Consider the following 9,563-nt stretch of genomic DNA (forward strand, 5'->3'; position numbering starts at 1 on the left):
GACTCACTCCCCACCAGTTTTCTGAATCAGGGGCTGGGCTACATTCACCACCGTCATGCAGATAGATTCCCTATAGGTATTCTTTGATGTTATTAGAAAGTCTTTCTTTGTAAACATATTTTATATTGTACTTTCCTTAAGTGAATGTATCATAATCTTCTCAGCCATTCATATGTGATTAAGTATTTAGATCACATCTCATTTTGTACTGTTATCAAATAAAGCAGCAATGAACATCTTTCTGATTTTTTTTCCCAATACTTTGGATTATTTCTTAAGAACAGATTTCCTAAAGTTGAATTGAGACAAACATATTTAAGGTATATGTTGCCACAATGTTTCCTTATTCATTTTAATAAATTTCACTTCCTGACTATTTTACTTCACATTTAAAAATAACCATAGGATATGTTTATTGATTTTATTTTTTAATATATTTTATTGATTATGATATCACAGTTGTTCCATCCCCCCCCTTATCCCCTCCACCCTGCACACCTCCTCCCAGCTGTATTCCTTCCTCCCCTTTAGTTCATGTCCATGGTTGTACATATAAGTTCTTTGGCTTCTCCATTTCCTATACCATTCTTAACCTCCCCCTGTCTATTTTTTACCTACCATTTATACTACTTATTCTCTGTACCTTTTCCCCCTCTCTCCTCCTCCCACTCCCCTGTTGCTAATCCTCCATGTGATCTCCATTTCTGTGATTCTGTTCCTGCTCTAGTTGTTTGCTTAGATTTTTTTTTCTTTTTAGGTTTGGTTATTAATAGCTGTGAGTTTGTTGTCATTTTACTCTTCATATTTTTCATCTTCTTTTTCTTAGATAAGTACCTTTAACATTTCATATAACAAGGGCTTGCTGGTGATGAACTCCTTTAACTTGACCTTATCTGGGAAGCACTTTATCTGTCCTTCCATTCTAAATGAAAGCTTTGCTGGATAGAGTAATCTTGGATGGAGGTCCTTGCCTTTCATGATTTCAAATACTTCTTTCTAGCCCCTTCTTGCCTATAAGGTCTCTTTTGAGAAATCAGCTGATAATCTAATGGGAACTCCTTTGTAGGTAACTCTGTCCTTTTCTCTTGCTGCTTTTAAGATTGTCTCCTTATCTTTAATCTTGGCTAATGTAATTATGATGTGCCTCGGTGTGTTCCTCCTTGAATCTAACTTCTTTGGGACTTTCTGAGCTTCCTGGACTTCCTGGAAGTCTATTTCCTCTGCCAGATTTGGGAAGTTCTCCATTATTCATTCAAATAAGTTTTCAATGTCTTGGTCTTCCTCTTCTCCTTCTGGTACCCCCATGATTCAGATGTTGGAATGTTTAAAGATGTCCTGGAAGTTCCTAAGCCTCTCCTCATTTTTGGATTCTTGCTTCTTTATTCCGTTCTGGTTGGATGTTTCTTCCTTCTGCTCCAAACTATTGATTTGAGTCCTGGTTTCCTTCCCGTCACTGTTGATTCCCTGTAGATATTCCTTTATTTCACATAATGTGACCTTCATTGCTGCCTGGGTCTTTTTTATGCTATTGAAATACCCAGTGAATTCCTAGAGCATCTTGATAACCAGTGTTTTAAACTGTGTATCTGATAGGTTGGCTCTCTCTTCATTGCTTAGTTGTATTTTTTCTGGGGCTTTGATCTTTTCTTTCATTTGGGCTGTTTTTCTTTTTTTGCCATGGCGCACCTGTTCCATAGTAAGGGGCAGAGCCTTAGGTGTTCACCAGGACGAGGCAACCCATGTCGCTGCTTTGTGATGCTGTATGTGAGGAGGGGGTCCAAGAGAGAACAATGACACTTGCTCAGCTCTCTGCCAGATTACAGTCACTTCCCCTGCTTCCCACAATCAAACTGGGCTCTTCTGGTGCTGATTCCCAGGTGGGTGGGCTTGTGTATGTTCTAGGGCCCACAAACTCTCCTGTGAGGCTGGGAGTTTCTCCCACTGCTGCCTCAACCCCCACAGGTGTTTTCAGTCAGAGGCTTTGAGGCTTACACTGGAGCCCTGGGTTGCACTGTCTATCTCACTCCCCAGTTGTTCCTTCTGGTTTATCTGCCTGTGAATGTGGGACCACTCAATCCACCAGCCGCCTCCTTGCCACAAGTCCGTCTCTGTCCCTCCTACTGGTCTGGATGAGTGTTTCTTCTTTAACTCCTTGGTTGTCAGACTTCCATACAGTTTGATTTTCTGTCAGTTCTGGCTGTTTTTTTGTTTTTAGATGTTGTTGTCCTTCTTTTGGTTGTGCAAAGAGGCACCGTGTGTCTACCTATGCCTCCATCTTGGCCGGAAGTTCAATTTTTTTTTATTAATTAATTTACTCATCAACAATATCTGAATGTCTTTTGAATATAAGGAACTCATCCTAGGCCCCTGCTCAAATATACAGAGTTTAGTCTACTGCAGCAGGATTCAAGCATGAGGTACCAGCAGTGTTTATTGATTTTAAAGGAAGAGAAAGGAAGAGTGAGAGAAATATCTATGTGAGAAAGAAACATCCACTGGTTCCCTCCTATATGTGCCCTGACTAAGGACTGAACCCTCAGCCTTTCTGTGTGTGAGACAATGCTCCATCCAAATGAACCACCCTGCCAGGGCTTTGCTTCACTTCTGTGAATACTTGATAGTCTCATTTTTCAAGGTGTCTCTACTATTTAATTATATTTCTTTGTTATTATTGTGAACATTTCACAATATTCTTCTTTGTTTGCCTGTGTACTATTGCCTTTTTAGTGTGTTTTATTTTAGTCCTTGAAATTTTTTTGTCCATTTAAATGAGCTTTTTAAGTATTAAGAATATTAACTCATTGTGCTATTTGCAATAAATAGCTATTTGGTTACTCATTGCCTTTAAATTTAAATTTATTCAAGATAATTTTTATGTTCTTTTTAGCTTTATTTAAAACAGTTATTTTTCATTATTTCCATATCCTTGTATTTTTTCAATGCATATCATTAACCCTTTCTAGTATTAAAAAACAAAATTCAGCTGAGTGAATTTGAAGATTTAATCGACTTTATTGATTCATGAATTAGGCAGCATTCCATCCAGCAACTAGAAGGGCTTTCTGAGGAGTTGTTCAAAATGAAAGGATTTTATAGGAAAAAGGGTGGGGCTGGTGAGCTACTAGGGGAGGGATGTGGAGAGAAAGGATTATTTTGGAGACAGGACATCTTGTATTTGGGGGAATAGAAGGGAAAGGTCTGTATTATATACAAGGGGGGACCCAAAAAAACCTGGAATGGTCTTCTGGAAGGTGGGCCCCTTGTAGAACGGGCTTTCCTCACTAGGTGAGCTAGGAATCCATCTGTATCAGTGTACCAGCTGGTATTATTGTGAGAGGCTTCAGTAATTTTTTTTTTTTGCAGACTCTTTGGACATGTTTGCCCATTTCATGATGGGTGATTTATGAATGCACCTGCTCATACTGAGCTGTGTTCAGCGGTTTTTGACCAAAAAGGACATGATTTCTGTACCCCACCCTCCCTGCTCACCTGATCTCACCCCAAGCAACTTTTTTGTGTTTCCCCAAATGAAAAAAGTCCTCAAAGGGTAACATGTTGCTGATGTGGAAGAAGTGAAACAAAAAATGTCAGAAACAGTGAAAGGCTTCAAAACTGACAAGTTTGAAAACGGTTCAGAGCAGTGGAAAAAAATCTCAATAAGGTGTATCGCATCAAATGGAGAGTATTTTGACGGTGACTGAAGTTTAAACATATAAGAATAAATACATAATCTTTATAAATAAATTTCAAGGCTTTTTGGTCCCCCCTTGTAGACTGCTTCTTCTTTCTATCGTAGATGAAGGGGGCCTATGTGTCCGATTGCTGGTCTTTGACTAGATTAAGATTATAGTTGATTAAGACTGTTTCTGGGAGAGGTTGAAATTGCAGTTAGATCAGGTATGGAGTCTAGGTTTGGAATCATGGGCTTTTAGCACAAGTGATGCCATTTTGGGTCTTTTTTTTTCTCCCCTTCAACACTAGTCATTACACTTATGTTAAGTTCTTCATTTTTATTCCTGCTGTAATATTCCATTGATCATCTTTATTAGCATTTTTTGGGTAAAAATACTATTTACTCAATACCAAACACTTTTCAATTCTTACCTGATTTACTTTTCACAAATTCCTAGGTGGATTCTACATTGTGTCTATTTTAATGAAGCAGTAATGAAATTTTGAAAGGCTGAGTAAACTGTTCAAAGCCACTCAGCTAAGGGACAAAATAGAAATTCAACCCTCCTAGGCCTTATTTTATTCTCATCTTTTTCTTGATTTTTCTCCTTCGTCCTCTCTCCCATTAATTCTGTAATTCATTTAAAAAATCTTCTTGTGCTATTATGTTAGATTTATTTTAATAGAGGACAGTGACTTACTCAGAAGGATGATTCTATAGTGAAGTTTTAAGGGTGATAGAGGGTATAAAACTTTCAAAGCACCCTAATAATAACTTAGGCAGCTACCCTGCTAGTCTGACTTCTGTAGAGTTGTCTCTAATACCGGACTCTTGACACTTAATATTTTTGACAAGCATTTACTAAATCTTTATTTTTGTAAGTTGCTGTACTGCTAAAATATAAAAAGAAATTTCTAATCATAAAAATATTAATGATAAATGCCAAATGAGAAGTACAGATAATGAGCAGTAGGACTGGGGAGGGTTAGAAATTACTTCTGACTGTGTAGACAGACGGGTTCACAGAGGAATAAAATTCAGGCTTCTATATGCCATTGACTTACCCATGGCTAACTCATTTAATTTTAAATTAAGTCAGTTATTATCATCTGATTGTCATTTCAGTGTTGCAGTGTTGGCTACATGATGTTAAGAGAAATAACCTATTTGGATATGATTAGACTATTAGAGTTACATAGAGAGTCAGGTTTTTTTTTTTTAAGTGCACATGTGCATAGAAGCAATCTGATGTAATCCAACGTGAGTTTAGGTGCAGTCATTCAATGTTCCCTGTCATCAAGGCAGTCACGTGTCCTATATACATAAAAAATTGATTATACCTAAATGGGTGGAGAGTGTGTTGATCCTTTATTGTTGTCGCCACAACTGAGTCATTTGTCTTGCTCTTTGGACTGGAAATCTCAGGTATATATTCTTCCTCTGACTCAGGTCAATTAAGTTCATCAAGGTAAACTCACATTCCTTCTCTCAGAGTATTGAACCTATAATTCAGACTCAGATTGGCTAAAGAGAGGAGCTGGGAGAGAGAGGGGAAATGAATTATTGGAGTAATCAGGGAAAGAAACACACAGAATTTATAACAAAAGAGGCATGGGGAGATCCTTCTAAAGATTTAAAAATACCCTTTTGGGAGAAGAAGGCAAATAGGTGAAAAACATAATAGACAAGCTGTAAGAGTAGCTTGAGAAAATAATAAAGGGTTGAGGGAGCCAAGATATGAATATTTATTAGAATATAGAGCCAGAGGGTTTGCATGTTTTTATGATACATTTTTATTTATTTTGTACCATATTTTAAACTGTACTTTTTCACTTATGGTTGACCTTCAGTATTATTTTGTATTAGTTCCAAGTGTACAGTATAGTGGTTAGACAATAATATACTTTACAAAGTGTTCCTCCAGATATTTTTAGTACGTACCTGATACCATACATAGATATTAGAATATTATTGACTATATTCCCTATGATGTACTTTAGATCCCTGTGACTATTCTGTAACTACCAATTTGTACTTCTTAATCCCTTCATCTTTTTCACCCTGACCCCTCCTGCCCTCTGGCAACCATCAGTCTGTTCTCTGTATATGATACATTTTTAGTCAATGCTTATTGATCGATAGAAACACATGTAATGGATTTTCTATTGATGGCAGAATTTAAAATCTGAAAAGTCCACATTAAAGAAATATAAACACTTATTAGCGACATAGAAGTTAAAAAGGGAAACAGTGGAATTAAGATCCCTTTGTGCATCATTTACTAGACTACCAGACAAAAAGAACAAGTGACACTGGTGGACCTTCCACATCTAATATTCAATATTTCATCACACTGGGAGAAACTCACTGTTTATCGAGCTTACATGGCAAATGCTCTTTACACTTAAGACTGAGTTGTTTGATAGATCTTTGCATATTAGGTTTGCTTCAGGTAGGATAGAAAGGTGTGTTTCAGAAAACGGTTATTTGGGTGGCAAATAGGTTTGAAGAAAATATTGCAACTAGACTGACAATAGCATTTATAGAGTTTCTACCTCTGGAAAAGCACTGTGGTAACTTATACAAACAAACACAACGCAACACAATTTCAGTCTATCTGGGACAATAAAACCACTACAAATAAAATAATGTACAATCTCCCTGAGGGTAAAATATAATATTTAAGTTATCAACTCTAAAATTAGCACAATATTTAGTATATGGCAAGCACTTAGTAAACGTTTTTGGAATAAATATTGACTGAACTGAAGCCCAGATTTATGGAGAAATAGCCCAAAAATTTTGAATAATTTAAAATATTTAAGTAGCATATAAAATAAGAACAATGTTCTATCTTAAAATTGAAAAACCTTTGTATAATTTTATACTAGACCATACTTTCCTGAGTCAACCTGCTCATTTTTTTCCATTCATTCCCTTCACACTTATGTATTGAGTATTTACTGTGTGCCAGACACTGTTTCTAGGTAGTTTGAGCGAAATAGCATGAAATTTGAATGGCGACCTGAAAAAAAAATATGAGCAAATGAGTTATACTGTACAGCTAACTTAAGGGGGGAGAGTTTCAAGCAGAAGAAATGTGAAGTGCAAATGCCCTAAGCTGGGAGCACGCTTGTATGTTCAAGGAGCAGAAGGCTGATGAGGATGAACAGAATTAATGAGAACAGAGTAATAGGACATGAGGTCAGAGTTAACAGGGGGGCCAGGTCACGTCAGGACTCGGGAAAAACCTTGGATTTTACTCTCAATGAGTAGTGGAAATGGTTGGATAGTGACAGAATTTGACATGATTGACTCTTAGCCATAGACTTAGAGAGGGGAGGGTGGAGAGAGACTGTTAAAGAAGGGTCAAGGTAGGAGCAGAGAGACCTAGTTGATGCTATTTCAATATTCATGGTGACAGATGCTGGGAGAAGTGGCAATGAAGGTGTGAAATGGTATTGTATTTTTCCATTTTTTAATTATTATTTAGGCACTGTTTTTCCCCCCTCTGTTATGCTATTGAATGTAATAGAGAATATATGTAGCTAGATCCATGAGGGCTGAAGAATGCCAAAGAAGGCCCAAAACAGATTGAAATGGAGGTGTTGTCACTAGTACATAGCAGTTGTTGATTGTTTAGAGTGTTTCAGGCACTGTACAAGTCTTCTGCGAAAGTTTCAGATGTATTTCTTCAGTCATGTCATATTTTAATGGGTACATAGTACTTTCACTTGGCAATTATGAGTTAGTTTTGAGACAATTATTATACCAGGTGGGATGATGACCTATCTCTCCATTCCTTTGGGGTGACTCTGCCAACAGGGGCAGGTTCCATTCAATTCTAATGTGTGTTGCTGTATATACCCATGCAGCCACACAGCAAGTGGCTCCACTAGTGAATACAGCCTTACCATATTTGTCATGGAAATCAGGTGCTCATTTCTGGTTGACCTGCCTTGCCATTATTTGCTGAATGCTTTGAATGACAGTGTGTTTTTGGCCAATGGAAACATCGTGGAGCTGAAGACAGACCTGCAGCAACTACAGCAGCTGATTTGTGTGGTATGGGAGTGAAGACTTGGAAAGGGGCTGCTTGGATTTCTCTGAAGAACTTCCCAATGCAGCTGTTACCATCTTACCAGAAGCGGCGGGCAATAATGGGAGACAGGAGTCGGTCTTTAAAGGTCAAGGACTGTAGCTTGGAGACAGCTAGAACTGTTTACTATTTTAGGTCCATCATATTTTATATCCATATTTTCATGATAGTAGAGCAAAGAAACTACAATATATATAATAGAAAAACAGAGCTTTATTGAAAACTATAGACTAGTCTAATCCTAAAATATGTATGTCCTCGACAGATTTTCACTTGAAGCACAAGCCTGTAGACATAGTATAATCATCATAATATTATATTTTAAAATATCCTTCATTGTTTTAGGGAGGAGTTAAGGTAGTTTACAAGTATACATAAAATGTAACAAGATCACGAACTAAAGGTGGGACAATGTAAAACAAAAGTAGAAACAGAGCAGAGGCATAAATCAGATTAAAGATGCTTGTAACAAAGAGGAAAACTTTACACATTTGCACCAGGTGGGCCACTGGGTTGGTGCTAAGACTTTAAGCAGTGAACCAATGTTGTACACATGCATATCCAATTAGAACATAGAGAAAATCAGTGGCCTGTTAAAAAGTGTACTTAGCAGTTTATAAAGAAAGAAACCTGATTGTATGGCTTAAAAAAAATTAAGGCAAGGAAAATTGGGAGTTAAAGTGGAAAGAAAATTATGGCTTTGAAGTATATCTTAAAGAAGGCACAAAAATATTCACTCTATGCAGGAAAAATATTCACGCTATGCAGTAAAAAAAATAAAAGGAGTTTCTTTTAAACTTTTGCAGTGACGTGAGAGGCAACAGGTATAAGGCAGAGAATGCGCACTAAAGGTCACTAAAACATATTTCCTGTACATTTATAAGAAGTACGAAAAACTCTGGTGTGAGTTAATACTACTTTATGAATTTGATTTGTGGAGATTACATTTACTTTTCAACAACTTGAGGAACATAGTAGACAAGAAAAAATAGTAAAATGGTAGCAGTAGATATGGAATTAAATTATACCTAAAGTAATATGCTAAAATGCACAATGCTTTAACAATCCTGGTTAGAACGAAAGAGTTTTGAAATGCCTTGGGGAAAACAAGGGATTTGATTTGATGGCTAAAATTTAAAAATATTACAGACTTTAAGTACTATTTCTTAAAATGTCCATTTAAAGGACATTTCAATGTCCTGAAATGTCCGTTTCAATATAAATATTTAAAAAATTTCCTATTTATTTTCTTCCCTTTATCTGTAAGTAAAAATTGGATGAACAGATAACCTCGGAAACTAATATACTGAAGAAAGACTTGCTTAAAAACTTCACGTGACCCCTTTAAAGGTGCTGCTAGGAAGAGAAATTTAACCTTTTTTAGCTACAAAATGGGCGAGGTCGGAGATTGTTTTATACTGTTACATGGGATGCCAAAGAAAATCTCCCTTGTCTACCCGAGGCCCAGGGGAGCCAAGTGTATAGCCATTATATATATATATTATATTAATACATATTTCTATCAAAATGGATACTTTTATGGACTTGTAGAGACAACTCTATAAATGGAAGCGCTCCCGATGATTCAGCTGGTAAGTATTTCTCTACTCGCCCTTTTGCTGATGGGCTACGGCTTGGGTAAGGGCACCCCTCCTGGAAATTCAACCTGTTTCGTAATGCGTCGGGCAATTGACATTCAATCAGGTGGGCGGCGAGAAATTCTGATTGGCTGGGCCGCAGAGCCCCAGGATGCGGGCGTGCAGTCCTGGCTCATACCGTTTGCTCCCGGCT

The 9,563-nt window shown here is 37.2% G+C and overlaps 1 pseudogene; it reads right to left on the reverse strand.

Annotated features, from left to right (window-relative positions):
* Nucleotides 1–7,439: 7,439 nt before the first annotated feature.
* LOC123811207 lies at nt 7,440–7,689 on the reverse strand (annotated as a pseudogene).
* Nucleotides 7,690–9,563: the final 1,874 nt, after the last annotated feature.

Source organism: Phyllostomus hastatus, unplaced genomic scaffold, assembly GCF_019186645.2.
Source record: "Phyllostomus hastatus isolate PE091 unplaced genomic scaffold, TTU_PhHast_1.1 phas_scaffold_78, whole genome shotgun sequence".
Lineage (NCBI taxonomy): Eukaryota > Metazoa > Chordata > Mammalia > Chiroptera > Phyllostomidae > Phyllostomus > Phyllostomus hastatus.